Source organism: Chlamydotis macqueenii, chromosome 2 (assembly GCF_036417535.1).
Source record: "Chlamydotis macqueenii isolate bChlMac1 chromosome 2, bChlMac1.mat, whole genome shotgun sequence".
Classification (NCBI taxonomy): domain Eukaryota; kingdom Metazoa; phylum Chordata; class Aves; order Otidiformes; family Otididae; genus Chlamydotis; species Chlamydotis macqueenii.
In genome coordinates this window covers 131,369,456-131,387,373 of record NC_141557.1, presented here as the reverse complement: position 1 = coordinate 131,387,373, position 17,918 = coordinate 131,369,456, and positions in this window count along the sequence as shown.

Genomic DNA, 17,918 nt, shown 5'->3' with positions numbered 1-17,918 from the left:
TCCAATCTTGGTGTGGGGCTGCTGTTGGCAGTAGTGGGCATACCTGGAGGCTGTCTGATTAAGACAGCGGTGGGGTGGCTTTTTGTCATTGCTTGTTTTTTGTTTGTTCATTTCAAAGGCAAAAAATCCTATTCCTAGAAGGAATTTCTTTTTTAACACCATTTTGGCTTGGTTTACTGTGTATGGCTCTTCTGCCTAGCTCTAATGTGCTAGACACCTAGTCATCTTAACTCTTTATCTGTTCTATTTAGTTTATCTATCTACTTAGGTGCCTAGCTTGGTTTTAGGGCCTGTTATTCATCCTCACAATCTATTTTGCCTTACACTGGCCTAGCTTTGTGGTGCTTACGAATCCAATTTGGTTTATACAAACCAGGACTCGGAATGGCATTGCATTCTTCCTGCTACGGTTAAGAACAGGAGTTTTAATATCTTCTGGAAATACTGTATCCACTGTTCATGTTGCCACATGGATGCTGACACTTTTATTTTGTCTTCACACATTCAGTAGCACCTATAATCCAACATGTTCTCTGCAAATCTATGTTCTGAAATATATAACAACTCCATCACATTAATTTTGTCATTTTGCAAGTTTTGCTATGTCCAGGCAGCCAAGTGTTTGGAAAAGACAATACTGCCTGATTCTCTCAGAAGTCACAATATTGCTCTTAAATGTGCAGTGCCTGAGATGGTTGGCATAGCGCTACAAGGCCCCGGAAATCTACCTCATCTAGAGACAACAATAGTTTGCCCCTTGTTAAAAGTTAAAAGTAAAACATAGGAATGGATGCTCATATTTATATACCACCTACTATATTCCTGACTCTGCATTCCCTAACAATGAGGTGACAGACTAAAGAAGAGAAAAAATTGCTCAAGGTCTTTATTTACTTTTTACAGTGGATTATAGGCAGATGGACTACAGAGAAATGACATTATATACTGGTAAGATTCAACTAAGATACAATTTATTCTGTAATCAGCCATGACAGCTTGAAAATTCTAGGTCTTAATTGCTTGCTGTATATAATTTCACTTCTTCTCTCAGTCTAAAAACATACTATCCAATAGTACCAGAAAATACAGGACAACAGAAATGACACAGAATGAAATTATTCTATTATTATACAAGTCTACTTCCCTAAAAAAAAGTTAACTTAAATCATGAAGAAAAAGAAATACCCTAATTATATTTTTTTTTCAAGATCCACCTGAATTTAGGAATTCAGGACTAAGACTGTGCTTCTTAATCAGAAAAATGAGGCAACTTCTTAAAAAAACATACTTCACTAGGAAGTCCATACTGTATTTGTACTTCAAAAAGAAAAATGGTGTTAAGTGGACATCTGCACATTTCCCATGGATTCTTTGAAATCATTATACTGTGTCCCTTTCTGTATATTTTCCACACTTCATATTTTCTCATGAATTTAAAATAAAAATGTCTTTATATACTGGAGTTATATCTGTAATTTAAGGGCTGAGGATTTAAAGAAAATATGTGATTTTGAAAATGTGTCCTTACACACATTGTATTTCAGATCTGCTCATTTACCATTTCCAAACAAAGGATGTTCAACTGGACTCTTCCCCCTTCAGAGCAGGGCCTTTAAATTTTCATTATTCTTTTATGCTGGATTGAAATCTAGTTCTGCTTTTACATTTATTTTCTCTTTTGTTGGTTTACTTGCCCTTCCACACCCTCCCTACTCCCTTAGTCATAAGGACAAAAAATGGTCTTATGATAGTATTGAAAAGCTCTGAATTCCACCAGTTCGAATATTTCATTTTTGGCATAACATGAGGCACTGTCCCAGGAGCAAGAATTCTGTGCTTCCAAACCCAGATCTTTACTGTGGCAATGAAGTCTTCTCTGCATCCAAGATATCAAACTGTCAGGCTGTTGTTTTTTAAAGACAGAATTGAGGCAATACATCTGATTTAAATAAATTAGGTTGTTTGAACATGCCTAAAGCAATAGTACAAATATGTCACTGTTTTCCTGCCTCTTAATCTGAGACCAACTGAGTCCATTGAGCAAAGCATTTTCAAAGATGTCTCTGCTCCATTCATTCATGCACAGTTAGAAAGATGGAATTATTGTAGGATATTCTCACTATAGTGTAGATGTGAAATTATTTTTGTGATTTCTGTGCACCTTGAAATTGTTGTACTTTGCCTAGGTTCATCACTAGTCATTCTCTTTGGTACACACCTACCAAGAGGAAAATATCAGAGAATTTTTCATATTATCTTGGACTTGATATCTTCAGTATTTTAAAGAAATTTTAACTGAAAAGATTTAGTTGAAGGTGTAGGATTTTACAAAAAAAACCCCCATATTTTACTATTACTGATGTCTTCTTAACAATATCTATACAAATAAATTCTCCTAAAATGTTACTTAAATGTTTACTAAAGTACTTTTCCATTAGCTGAAGACAATTTTATACTACAGGATATTAACTGAACATGGCTGTCAGTGTCAACTATTCCCACTGAACTAAGGTTTAAAAAACTTTAACTGAAACCCTTCAATAAAGCATGATGGGGTTGCCAATGGATTTGAGCCATCTCTTTTATTAGTTTCAGTTTAAAGGAAGAGGCTAACAGCAAACATTTCTGGCAATGGCCATTTAAGATTTAAGGCAGTAGGAAAGGGAGAAATCCCTGATCATTAGAGTAAAATTCAACATGTAATCTCTTTGTGAACTTCCTGAGCTTGATGTCAAATGTAGATAGTTTTTAGTTCTCTGTAGGGCATTGTAGAACTTTACACTCATGATATTGGTAAACATTCTGCAAATTTCCACATAGATTCATAAATGTTTAGTTAGTTTTCATTCTTCCTTAGCTTAAATAGCTCTCTTCCTGCTGTATAGTGTATTTACAAAGTACATTTGTATTCTCTCAGCTTCCATTTTGCTCAGCTAAAGAAGTTAAGGTGCTTTTCAGGTGTTGCTTGAGCTTCTTAACATCTCTTTTCTGTTTCTCTGAAGCACTTCTGGTTTGAATGCAACTGTCTTGCAACAGAAGTGTATGTGCCGTTCCAGAGGCAATCTTGTCAAGACCTTGTGCAAGTGGTACTCCCTACCAGTACTAGAAAACATCGTAGCACATCCTAGGATTACACTTTCCTTTCTCATGGCAGCTTCACACTGGTAGTGATAATCATCATGTGATTGACTGATTAAACCCAAGTCTTTCTCCTCCTGTACTATTTCCAACTGATGAGCTCCCAGCTTATAGCAGAAATTCTTGTTATTAGTCCCTGAGTGCATGACCTTACACTTTGTACTATTAAATTTCATCTGGCTTCTATTACTACAGTCGGCAAGGTCATCTAATTCTTCCTGTATGATATTCCTGTTCTCCTCAGTATTGGCAATGCCACCAAAGTTTTTGTCATCAGAAGAAAGTCATTAGCACACTCCTAGTGTTTATATCAAAGCCATTAATGAAGATATCAAATAATAATGGTCCTAAGACCAATCCCTGAGGAACTCCACCAGTGATTCTCCAAACTGATAGACTTCCTTTCAACAAAAATCATATTTGTCTCTTGTTTAAGCCATTTTTTCAATGTTACAATTCTTATGCTAATTATCCTGTTTTACTGGTTGTTTTCCATGTTGTATTGCAGTGAAGTTAAGATAGATAGTTAAGATAGTTAAGATTAGAGTGATCTCACTGTAGAGGAAAAACTATAAACAAAATGTGAAAATGTGACCTATGGAAGGCAACTCAATCAAACTCAGCCTGAATATCACCCAAATTGTTTGGAAAGTTAGACAGGAGAAGACAAAATCTAACTAGTTATATAAGTATTCAATCTACTGAGAAGCATCCAACAGAAGCTAGAAAATCAGCAAGTAGAAATATCCCTAAAATACTGGTTTGTAAATAGGAAAACCTTTGCATACAACAAATAAGTACTAAAGTATTTCTGGACATAAGTACATTCCTACATCCAAACAATGCTGCTTTATATTTACTCAATATAAAATCAGTATTTAAGCAATAATGATGCAATAGTCCATTATCAGTTGGTTTTCAGTTAATGAAGTGCCTGAAGTGAAGGCCATTACCGAACACAACGTTTTATTAAGAAACAAGCATTCATTTTTATCATGGCACCAATTCAGTATCTACTAAATTGACAGCTCTATCTGGGAATAAATTTCTATCACAAAGAAAGTGGTATCTGCTGTCATCTGACAAGTGTACTTCACTCCCTACCTAGATTTAACAACTGAGACTCTTCTGCTGCACAGAGTAGCAGCTCTGTTGCTCTGTAGCAGTAAAATATACTCATATTTTCAGCGCCCGTGTTTGTTGCTCAAAGAAATTTAACTTACTGATGCCTACCATGCCCAAAGATTAAGCCACTTCACTGATTGTTTCTTATATATGAGTAATATTTTTTTAGATTAATTTTAATAATTGGGATAACTTCACTGATTTGGCTAAGACCATGGCCTCAAAAGCAGTGGCATCTCTACCTAACTGATGGGACAGTGAATGATGTCAGGGAAGGTGGAATCCCAGGCCTGGAGCAGAGAGAGGTTGACACTGGTTTGCTGTCCTTTGCTCTTCCACCACCCCAAAAAGAATAGTGTAGAATCACTTTCTTAAATGTTGGTAACCCAGAAGTTCATAAAACCTCTGTCTACTAAAGAACAGAGTGCCACAGGGATGAAAAACTCATGAGAGAGCAACACTGAAGGAGTTCACTCTCCTGATGTGCTTGTGATATCCAGAGATGGCTAAGAGGAGAAGTAAATGCAGAACAGCGTGTTGCAAAATCTTTGACGTTTTCAAAGATCTGTTCCTTTTTTTTTTAAAAGAAAATCCATGATGCAGAGGCCAGACTACTTATTGTTCCTTATTTTTCTATCAGATTGGCCAGAGAGGGTTAGATAGGAATACCTTAGTTGGTTGAAGCTCTGGGGATGTCATCCACAAGTAACTCAAAGGTTAGGAATTTTCTGTTAGTGTGCAAGGGCCACTCAACAGTGATAGCTCCTGACCAAAGAAAACCAAAAGAAAAGATGTTCTAGATCTGCATTTCAGCTTGAAGATCCAGTGACAACAGTAAGATTCTACCCAAGTGCAGTTACCTTGGAAGCTGAAGGGAATCAGCACCTGGGGCCACGTTTAACACTCTTGATCATATACTTTGTAACAGAGATTATGTAGTCTTTGATAACTGCATTTACATTTTGGTTTATGCCACACATTTTTCTCCAGGTCTCCTGCCCTTTTCCTTAATATTTAGAAAATTCCTACTTCTATAGCCTTGGTGAATATAATTTTATACCATATCAGAGAGAATTGATTAAAAGTTGATGTACTATAGGTCAAAAATATTGTACATTTAAACTACAATAAGCCACAGAATTAAGCCCAATACTGCATCGAGTTAGGACAGCTTTGCACTAGTTGACTGATTGAAAGTTGTCTCTAGCACTGATAATTTCTGAATCAATATTGTTAAATTTGATCAACTTCTGCATGAAAACTATCCCTTGTATTTGATTTATTGTAAGGAAAAAATGCCTTTCTTGCTCTTCACAATATTTAAAAATAATCACAAGTCCGTAGTTGAGTACTTTTGTTCTCTTGTGTTATCTCTTCTTAGGGAAAGCACATATCATATACTGATGCTATTACCTTACCCATTTCCGTTAATTTACCAATGATTTAAAGCTTCTTTATATCTGGCAGAATAGTCCTACTCTTTTGCCTAATCCTTCAATCCAGCAGCTCCACAACGCATCAGTACTTGCCCCGGTTGCAAAGCAGTGAATGTCCCTAACCCATCAGCTGAAAGCCTTTCTACAAGTATATCTGCAATATTAGTTCAAATTGAAATTTAGATGATGCTCTCTTCACATGCATCAAGACATTTTATATTTCTGTGATTTGGAGTTAATGTTTTTTCCAATCCCAGACAGAAAGAGAGTTCTGATTATTATGGAGGATGATCCACAATTCTTTTTCATTCATTTTGGAATAGCAAATGAGTATGTTTTCTCTGTCATCTGAAAAGATGATACCCTGAAATGACACTATTGAGCCTGTCACAGTTTTGTTAGAGGGAGGTTACCCATTTATGGACAGAAAAGACTAGAAAATATAAAGCTAGGCTGAGATTTTATGTAAACAAAACTAGCCCTGATAGGAACTGCTTACTTGCTCAGACAATGGACTAAGTAATGATCCCTTAGCTACTCACCTATTATGACAAGACTGCTACAACTACAAACACCATTTTAATTTTTAAAAATACTTTTAATCATATTCCTGCTTTCATTCTAGTACATATTCTTTAGAATATATTTTTAAAAGACACTTTGCTACAGTGTTGTTAAAAACTCACTTGAAAATTTAGGCCATCTCAGACAGAAGCAGTACAAGGATCCGGTCTTAGACACAACAAATGGCATTTGAGAGATACACAATGAGTCTACCATTTAGGTTTATTTTTTCATAGAGGTTAACACCAAGAGTGTCATTATACTATGCTATTGGCTTTCTATTATGGGCCTTCACATTCTATCCCATTGCTCTGTACTGATGCCAATAACTTGTGTTTGTGTAAAACATATCTTCCAGAAAGAGAATCTGTCTTGATCTGTAGGCATTAAAAGATAGGGAAGTGATCATACCGTTTTATAACTTGTTCCAGTGGTTAACCACTCATGGTTAACATGTGGCTTAGTTCAGCTTCCAGCCATTAGTTCTTGTTATCCCTTTCTTTGACTGATTAAAGAGCACTTCAGTACTCTGTGTTTTCTCGTTGTGAGAGTACTTATACTTTCAGAGTTACCTCTCAGTCAAGTCACCACTCAATATTCTTTTTAATAGACTAAACAAACTAAGCTCTTAAAGTCTCTCTCTGTAGGCATTTGAATCATTTTGTGGCTCTTTTCTACATCTCCAGATTTAAAAAAACCCCGACAAACCAAAACTCTTCAAACTGTGGGCAACAGAAATGGACAAAGTATTCTCTTATCTGTCTCACTATTGCCAAATAAAGACATAAAAATTCCAAATCTTGTTTCTCATTTGTTATTTATTGTATTCCAATTGCTGTTTTTCAGAATTGTGCCAGTGTTTACCTCTCCACTACGATACTTAAAGGTTCCTCAGTCAATGTATTCCCAGACAAAGATGCTCATCCTGCTGGGCTGGCCTGTCTCTTTTTCTTCCATGCATGGTTTTGTTTTTGATCGAGTTGCAACATGGGTTGTTTCTTTTATTATTTTTAAAATGTTCTCATTTTACTAGCAACTCAGAGCGCAATGTGTGACTCTGTTGTCCTCATTATTATTTACTGATTCTCCAGTCTTCCTGCTGCCTACAAATTTTCTAAGAATGATTTACGTTTACGTTTTAACTCATGGGTGAAAATGTTGAATAACACTGAATCTAATGTTGATCCCTCAGGAGCCTCCCAGGATTTAATCATTTGATGATGATTTACCACTGACTAACTCTTTTTTGAGATCATTCATTTAACAAGTTCAGCATTCATCTGCATTTTGCTCTGATGAAGCTTCATTGTGTTATCAGTGATCTGAAACCAGACACTAAAAGTATCCTAGTTACAGTGGCAAGAATTCTAAGCATTCATGGTGTCAGCATAAAACACAGGTAGTTGCCCAGGTTATAAAACAATGCATTCCCCTCATCTGTCTATTGAAAAATCTTTCTATAGTATGTTAAGTATTTCTACAATATTTATTCAAACAGAAATTTAGATAGCATCTTTTTTTTAAAAAAAGCAAAACACTTCTATTTTCCTTTGCTGTTCTAATCCATCTCTTATGCAGTACAAGAAGGAGAGTAGCTGTGTGGGTAGTCTCAGTCCGTGCTTTGGAAACTCATGCAGCACACATTGCACAACATGTCATCTTTTCCTCATATTCCAAATGGTGCACTTATGGATACTGGACAAGAAGAACATTAGCTAATTTTAGGATACTACGTCCAGAGGACAGTTTTCAAATACAGATGGGCCTAGGGTAATGTGATTAATCTTGGCATACTCTGAGAGTTAAAGCTACATGTTATTTTCGCCTACTATCTGCAAATACAGAAGCTTCAAATCTTAATTATTTTAATTGCTAGTCCCATTCACTAAATAATTTACTTGGAATAACATAGTAATCCTTGAGGCATCTTAACAGAAAATGATTTCAAAATGCCACAAAAATTGCTGAAAGACTGGTTGACTTTGTCACCTCACCAAGGCCATCTTTGATCCTACAAGCAATGCAGAGTCACCAGGGATAAGAAACACAGAAGAATTCCAGTTTATGCTGACGAACTTTCTGTTAGGAGGCAAAAACTGGTTACCAGCAGCATCATCTGCTGACAAAAAAGCAGTAAATAACAGAGGCACAAACAGAGGGAGGGTGAAGTGAAATAGAATTGTATCATTTGTTTCCCATACTTTCTATAGAAACAAGAATGCCAAAACAAGCTCTTGCAAATAACTTCTGACAACAAAAATTATCATTAGTCAACCAACTATTTTGGCTCTTTATAACTTCTCACAGACTTTAAAATATGAATGCATTATAAAGATATATGTATTTCCATTAGAAAGCATTTTCCCAAAGACCTGAAAATAAATGTGAATTTGCTTTTCTAAATGATCTACCAACAACCAAAAAAGTACAGTAGTTTCTACATTGGACTTTGCCAAAAGGCTGCCCTTATCAGTAGCCTTAAAGATCTTGATAGACTGATTGAAAGACATCCTAGCAAATTGATATAGTTATTCACTGATTTTTCCTCCAGCCTGAACTTGCCTGAAGACAGCATTGATATGCTCAAACAGACCAGCTACCATAGTCCTAAGTCCTCCTCTAACTTTCTTCCAGTTACTTAAGTTTGCATATTTGTACTTCAGGACTAGTACAAAGAATGATAAACCCTTAAAAAAATTCACGCAATTTAGCTTTCATCAGATTAAGGTACCTTAGCAACTAGAGCAGTACTTTATCTATTTTCACCAGGATTTGGTTCTCTTTATAGCACTTTTGAACTGACCCTGATAGCTGGTGTTTCTATCTTTTATCAGCCCTGAGTCTTTTGAATCAGCAGGTTATTGAGTTGTGAGACCTTGTCGTCTTCACATGTGTACCTAAACTTCCTTATCCTTGCCACACAATTTAGGTCTTTAATAAAGGGCCAGGAAAGGTACATCTAGGTCCTATTTGCTGTTTTATGACATCAATCTTATATGAAACTCAGAGTCAAAATCTGATAATGTTAACTTTATTTTCAGCATGAATTTATGATAACTAAGTGCAACTTATAGCCTACATGCTGACACAGCATCCTTTTTTTTCTTTTTCTTTTTTTTTCTTTTTTTTTTTTTCCCTGAGATCTTCTTCAAAATGCTTACAGCATTCTCCATCCTTCCCTATTCACTGGCTGGGATCCTCCTATATAAATGACTCATTGTAGAGGAGAGTGGCACTTTTGCCCTTTGTGGCGTATTCCTTCAGTGCAGCAGCTATGGATCTAAATAAAAGGCAGCATGTTTCCAAGCATTTTTTTCTCTTAGGACTCACTTGCTAAAATAGTATCCAAACTCCACATGGTGATCATATTTGCTACCTCAGGGACTAATTTTCTTTTACCTCCTTTCCTGTATTCCAAAGCTTCAGTGCCATTATCCTCTTGCTCCCCATGCACTAACAAAAAGATTTTAATGTATTCATTATGCAAAATCTTGTCTTTTGTGACCTTTGCCAGGAGTGCCCCCAAAGGACTGGCCAGGCTTAATAAGCTCACAAATAAACTACAATGTCAGCCAAGGGCACTACTGGCCAATTGAGCCTGCAGCATTGCCCTCTCCCCAAGCCCCCACTTCACACCTGAGATACCCCGAGGTGGGATCACGGGGGTGTTGTCTGCCCTGGAAAACTGTTAATCCTTTCTGGTGGCTCTCAGCTAGGCAAACAATCCCCTTTGTGAAGGCTCGAACAATCACACAGGCAATATTGCCTTTTGCCGCTCTTGAGATAGGCTCTGCCTTCCTTTAAGTTCCTCTTTTTCCTCTCTCCTCAGCTACATTGTGTAATGCTTTCATTCTTCTTATTTCATTTATGTTATGTCCTGTAAAAGCTTTGTCATGGGCAAGCCAGTTGGGTCATTGGAGGAAAGGCACTCTCTCATCAGATCCTTGTCCATTTTCCTCCTGCCCAGAGTTATTGTCTAGTTTCTGTGGGGAAAACATCCACTCCTCCATTCAGTCGTTGATGCTATGGCAGATTACAGCAGTTTCTGTCTGCTAAGCAGTCAGGCAAAGAATGGAGTAAGAGAACTATAGCAGCCTCTTCATTTTATATATAAAAGATGCAGATAAAGTACATAGCATCAGAGAACAAAATAACCAGTAAAAATATGAATTTATTGTGGAAGAATATAAACTTTCAAAACTCTAAAAGAGATTATACTTATAAAAGATAGATATTAAAAATGTTAATGCAAATTATTAGTAAATCTGACCCTTCTACCCCACTATGACACACATTTAAAATTTATTATGGAACACATTCAGGGGAATAGCTTTAGGGAATTCACTGCTCATCTTTCTCTTTCTTCCTCCATCTCACACACTAGCAGTCTCCAGACAGCTTCTCTGAATTCTTCAGAAATACTGCCACTCTGACCTCTGTACCATAGATCCATTGACTTACTTCATTTGACTGTCTGGAGTGACAGCTAAGGTACTAGTACAACATGTTCTCACAACTTCCATGGCAGTGTACACATCTTCTTGCCAGTTCACCTCTATATTATGATGCAGAATATCATGACACAGATTGCTTAAATAAAATCTTTTTGAACTTCTGATGTTTTAATACATATAGTCCAAAGAAAAAGCATGAACAAACTATGGGCTTTAGTTAGCAGAATTCATCTTATAACACTTACATAAGTTCTGTTTCTGAGATCATGTCAAATAGGTGAAACTTTCAACATAATGAGAAGCTTTAGGTACCCAGCAGTCATTAGCTGCAATGGGACTTAAATTTATAATATATTTTTGCCTGTTTTTTTGCTAAAATTTTCAATCTCTTCCAAAATTCCCTCTGGATTTATCTCAATTTAGAGATTAAAAAAACAACAACAACAACAAAAAAAAAAAAAAAAAAAAAAGAGAACACCATGACATGATGACACTGCTTGTTTTTCAGAAATCACCTAGTAAACTTAAGACCATGTTTTCATAGATGCTGAAAATTTAGACAGTACTGTGGATGCTTGTCACAGTGAAAACCTAGTTCTTGAGCTTAAAATTCCTTAATAACAATCTTATACAACTCCTTCTAATGCCATAACACCAAAACACTTCCCCCAGCATTTTAAGGAAATTAAAACCCAAACAAAAACTCTAAAACCTCTCCTCATTTTAATAAGACTTTTACCAGATTCTGTTTGCAAACTTAAAGAAATATATATTTATTAATCTGACAGGATAAGGCAATATCAGGATAAAACATTTACCATACACAGAACTGGAGTGTAGCCATTTATACTTTTAATGTGTACTTCAGACAGTCAGGCTGCACATAGAAGGTACAGATTATCTGTCCAGAAGCTCAGGAAGGAAAAAAGTACCTTTCTTTGGCACCTCTGTCTTGGGATAGGAAAAAACCTCCAAATGGCTTAATAAAATGAAATGAAAGTGGGGAAGCTAGAAAGGCTAAAATATTCATCAAGATCTAGGGAGAGAAAAAAAAAGAAAGGAAAACAAAAGGCACTTGTCAATAAATACTATAAACACCCACCCTGTATTACTGCGGTTACTACGTGCTAACAATGAGCCTCTGGCAGGCGGCGAGGTATGTAGACAAAAGGCCCTTGAGAAGTTGTATCGCTGTATCCAGTATAATAGTTGAGATCTGTGAGTGTTTTTCAAGGTTAGACACAAATAAAGCAAAATTTCTTTATTAAGGTTCCAAATTACTCATCTTCTCCTACATTTCAGTCCATTGTGGGGCTCTGAGTACTGTAACTGACCTTTGATAAACAGTCATTTCACCACAGTGATGAGACTACATAAAAACTGGTCTGCACAACATAATGCAGATTAACTGAGGGACATTCCAGCTTTTCTTAAAAATAAGCCAGAATGACACCAGAGTATTTGCTCATAATCTAGCCAGTTGCATCTGCACATATCCTTTGTGCATGAAATTTCCTTCGAATGAGATAATTTAAACAACGAAGAAATTACTCTTGATATACATGTATCAGGCAATTTTAAAATACATCCTTCAAAGGAGAGTCCAGTTAATGCTTTGTCACAGGTGTGAAAGAACTGATGATTCAGTGTTCATACGCTTCACTATATAATGAGGCTGATCACTGATGTTTAAAATACAGGAAAAAAAATGCAATGTGAAGTTGTTAGAGTTTGTGTTATGAACAAGCTTCACCTTTCTGAGTTAAGCCAGTGAGTAAGCTGGCTTGGTTATCTAAAGATAAAGCCAAGTATCTGTTTTGGTCAAGAAATCTTTCATCAACAGTTTGTCTAACCTCAGAGACCATTAAAAAGATCTGTAAAATACAAATACAAAGCGTTAGCATATTTTGTGGCATGAAAGATCACATGAAGCGATTGTGTCATGCTGAAGGTAGTCTGAAATATTGACAAGAGACCCTGCTGAATTAATTAGGCCATAAAGTTTCATAAACAAAGCTATGTTATCAGTGTGGTATTGTTTACTATTTAAATGAAAAATTATCAATATCAATTTGAAAAGGCATTTTAGCACACTAATAAGAAAAGAAAGAGGAATAAGATGAAAAGATTGCCACAAGAACTAGCACTACCACTTTGTTGTGTTGCACCGTTCAGTTTCTGTCATTATAGCTGCTCCCAATTTGTCCTGTTCTCATTTTACAGGAAAAAAAAATCATAAAAGGTACTAGAGATGAAATGATCAGTATTATTGTCAAGGCATTTTAAACAAGAATGCAGAGTCCTTGGGCCAGAGCTCCAGCAGTTCAAGGCAATCTTTAATCCAGCTTTGTTTCTCTTCCCTGTGTTCTCAATTTGTGTGTCTTGATGCCCATTCACAATGAAGTCTCTAAATTACATCACAAAAGGCAGTCGTCTTTTCAGAGGAGAAGTTCTAAAATTGAACTGGAATAATACCAGACATTATTACTGAAATGGCAAAATCCAAAAGTCCATGAAAATAAATGCTGCACTTGAGGATGCAGATAATTGATTCACCTAAACAAAATGCTGTAGTCCATAAGTAGCACTGTAAAAGGCCAAAGTACTGTTCTTGCAGGAAACAAATTTTTGAATTCCACTTTTAATCCTCAGAACTCTTGGATTGCACTTGATGAGAGTAAAGCAGTTTTTAAGAGCTAAAAGATTTTATTTTCTGAATTTCTGAACATTTACAACACCCAGTAGTTTCAATAGAAATGGTGGTGCTCGGGACCACTGGAAAATCTGTCCATATACACATATCTGTTATTCATATTGATATTCATATATCAGTTATAGTATCTATATACGTAGTCACCAGTATTTCTGACTGTGCATTTGATGTATCAGAAAAAAAATATTATAAAGGCAATATAAAAGTACAACTGTTCTGCCAATGCACATACTAACCAGAATTTTTGGGTGTGGGCTTGACCAACTGTGGGCAGTACAATAAGATAAAATAAAACAAAATAAAATAAATACAACAGATTAGAGAAACTTGATGGATATCATCCTGCCATCAGAGATTTCTTTACTGATTCCAATGGGAGTGAGCCCTAAATAAAAAGTGTCTATTGGTTCAACCTTTTTTTTTCTTACTTGGGATAAGAAAACAACTAAGTGACCTGGAAGAAAATATTAAGAAAAATAAAAATACCACTTTAATTGCCTTAGGCCATATTAGGAAAACTGAGGAACTAGTTTGTGGATTGCCAGGGTAACCATTATGCCGTTAATTTCTGGAGCTGCTTCCTCTGCTATGAATAAGCCCCAGAAAACATTCATAGCGATTGCAATTTCAGAGGCATGCAGTACAATTTATTTAGTCAGTCAAATTTACGCAGTTTAACAGATTCCTTGATTCTTGTCTTGCTTTTTCATTAAGCCCTTTAAACTGGACTTCTTGTCAATAAATAAGACTATTGACGTTAAAAGGTCACATCTCTGACCTTTCACATGTTTTTCCTGCTCTGTATCTATATACACTGTATACTTTACCTCAAGAAGAGATTCTTTTATTTAAGAGAGCTTAAACTGTTCAAATTTGTAATGTACTGGGGATTTTGGAATATCTAGAGGGCTTAGTGGATAAAGAACTGACCTTTCATCTCTGAACCCAGTTCCCATCCAACCTAAGATAAGCAAAAGAGTTTTGTGTCAGCTGCCCATGTGATAGAACCAGCTTTACTTTGCATCATTCAACACAATTTGGCATGACTGGCAGTTTTTTCCTCTCAAGAGAAGCACATTGAATATGGAAAATGAATTGCCTCTCTCTCTAGAGAGGGTGGTCCTCCAGGTTAGGCTTTGAAGTTATAAATGGGAAGTGCTGGAAAGCTCGTATTATTGCTGGTTGGCAGCTCCACATCAAATGTATGGATAAACAGCAGGTCACAGTTTTAAATCAGTGATAGAAGATGATTTACAAATACAAATATGTAACCACTTATGTGACTTTCCCTCACCCAAACGGCAACTATGCAACGTTGCCCAAAGTCGATAGAAGTAATTCTAAGGTCTACACTTACACCTATAGGTAGTAAATGTCAACACATATCACAAGAGAATATGTTTATGTATTTTCCCTCAGGGGAAAAAAAACTCCAGACTTCCAAAGAACTACAACTCCCTTATTTCCCTCTGCATTAGCCTCTACAGCAGCGGATACACTGGTGGGAGGCTGTGGGGAGCCCACCTTCGCCCACACTAGACCCGCTTCCAAGCAAGTGGCTCCGAGAGGCCGTCCTCCCCAACGCCGCAGAGGTGCTCTCTTCTCACAAACTGAGTGTCACAGCCTCTGCAGGGAGTGCTCATCTACAAGCGGAGCGTTAAACCCAGTAATCAAAGACAGGTCCCTTGTACAGCACAGTGGTGCCCAAATCACAGTGCTGGGGCTTCATTTTCTGCTGGATATGGTGCTCTTCCACTGGGAATTTTTTTTTTAAAAAGAAGTTTTGATTTGTTTTGATTAGAATTATGTACTGCGCCTTTGTGACAAACTTTAAAAAGAAACCAACAACCTGAAATGTGAATTCAGTTCATTTTGTTACTGAAACTCTGAACCTGCAATCAGTTAACATGCACCCAGTAATTAACTGGATTTTTTTCTGTCTAGTGAATGTATTAATTATCTGCAATATAACATAATGCTCCCTCTTCTCTTGCAGTCCTTGGAACTAAGTTTGTTTCATCTGATACTTTTTATGACTCTTTAGTAATATAAAACCTTTTTTTTTTTTTTCTGTAATAGCAATAGAAAACTGCTCTGCGAGTACTTCTGGAGACAAGATGTTTTTCTAAACAAGAAAACCCACCTCAGTGGCATTCATTGATTAGTTTTATCTTAATGATTTATCTATACATCACATAGATGGAATTTTTCAGAAATGTCATAAACTGCAATTTGAAACCATGTCCACCTATTCCATGTCTCACAGCTCTGATCTCATCTTGAAAAATCAAGAGAATAAATTTCCTTTAAAGAGAATGACATCTTTGGAATGTTAATGGTACAAAACTTTCAAAAGGTAAAATTATTTCTTAGCTGAACTAGCAAAGAAGCAGATTGGCTTAGTCCATTTTGCACCTTTGTGCTAGAGAATGACCGAGTTTAAATTACAGCAGCTTCAGTCTTTGCTTTTCAATCCCTTAATCCTTAAGGAGCAGAGGTTTCAGTTCAAGATAACTTCACACAGAACATATGAAAAGATTCTGTGAGCCTACCTCAAGTATGATGATCATTTTTTCAGCTGTAATCTTTCACTTGCATCCCATAGCAAAAAAAAATATCTGAGGAAAAGCAGTGTCAAATAATTAATGCATTTTCAATGAAGGGCTCTTTTCCGCTATGGTTTTAATACACGTGCATGAAAAGCGATAAATACTTTCATGTGAGCTGCTTGCAGATACTTGTACCTATGGTTTTCATCACTGTTCTACTGGTATCCCCTCACATTAGAGAGCCTTTGTGATATGCCTCAGCTCAAATGGAAAGGGAAGCTAGCCTGGGAGGTTTTACATCTGGTAGCCAACATTATTACTTAAACAAGCTACGTCAGTTTTTAGAAAAAGCTACACAGGTCGAACCAGGGCAATTATGTTCTAAGTCGCATACATTTGTCAATTATTTCCAGGTGTTTTGGGGGCAACATATTTTCCTTATCTATAATTAATATTTTGCTAATAAGACTGAAGTGAAATGTCAGAGGCCTCTCCACTTGTCTTGACTTGATAAAAAAAAACAGTCGTGACAGTAATTGTTTGACAATGCTTAGGTTTTAAAGCATTATGCTATTTTGTGTTACAGCTAGTATTTAAAGTATAGTTTGCAGGTAACTATGTGCATTACATTTCTATGTTTCTCTCTCTTTCTACACATCCATTCATACATATGTATATGTCTCAAAGAAGACAGAAGAAACTTCCTTGGAAATTAAAAAGTAAATGATTGGAGTGGACAACACAATTACAGAGCAATTCTGGAAACAACCAGTAAAACCTTTACTTAAATTTCTACCTATAATTTTGAACCTATTGTTATTTCTTAACATATGGAGGGTTACAGTTGAGCATTCTGAAAAGTGTGTAACATCAGTGTATGAATAAATATTTTTTACTAATACAAAACATTCAGACTAACCTCAAAGTTCCAGAATCCATTGTGGTAGACACAAACAAACCATAAAAAAAAAAAAAAAAAAAAAAAGCCAAGTTTTGTTAATCACAAAGACAGACATTTATGGAGAAACCGAAGTGACAAGTGGGTTTTTTTGGTGACTATTTAATCTGAATTATAAGGGATGCCATCTGACATTAGATTCATAATTTTAGGTGAACATTTTCTTTTTTATCTTTTATAAGTTTATGCTAAGAAGTGCTGACATCTCAGAATTACAGAACTCAGTTCACAGTCTCCTCTGTTTCAGTCAGCTAAAGTAATGCATGACACTTTTTGAAGAATGCAAAATGTATGCGGCAACACAGAGTTAAAAATTTTATTTTTGATCTTCAAACATTGTTTGACCTTAATCAATGTCTTCCAACAAGCTTAATGTGACATAGCCCTGAAACAAAAACACACAGCTCTCGGGTCCGGCTCTGGAATGAAAAAGCTGTGATTATTAGTCCTCTGTGTGATCTTTTCAGATTGCACTGATGAGATGAAGTTTAATCTCGTTTCTCTCCTCTCCAGTACCACAAACCACAGGCAGTTTAAGGCAGCCTGGAAATCTCTTACATCTGGAAGAGCAATAATTCATGGGATTTCACTTGACAGCCATGACAGGCAGCAGGGCAGCCAGAAACAACTGTCTCTTATGTTGTGCTATTTGCAAAAAGTCAGAAGAGGAGGAGCAGGCACAGGACCACATCCTTCTTTAGCATATGTTAGAGGAGGAAACCCTTTTATTTTCTGCCAGATGCTCCATGAATAGGTCCTAAATATTACATAGACAGTAGCTATCACTTCCAAACAAAATTCCTTGGTGTCTGCTAAGCTGCAAAGCATATGAAGGCCTATTGTCTGGCAAAGGGTCATGGTTAAATTTGCACAGATTTTTTTTATAGATATTTCAGATTCTACATTTTGATTTATAGGCATTTGCACACCCTGCTGTGCATGAATATGATACCATCTTCTGAGCAGGATTATTTCATGAAA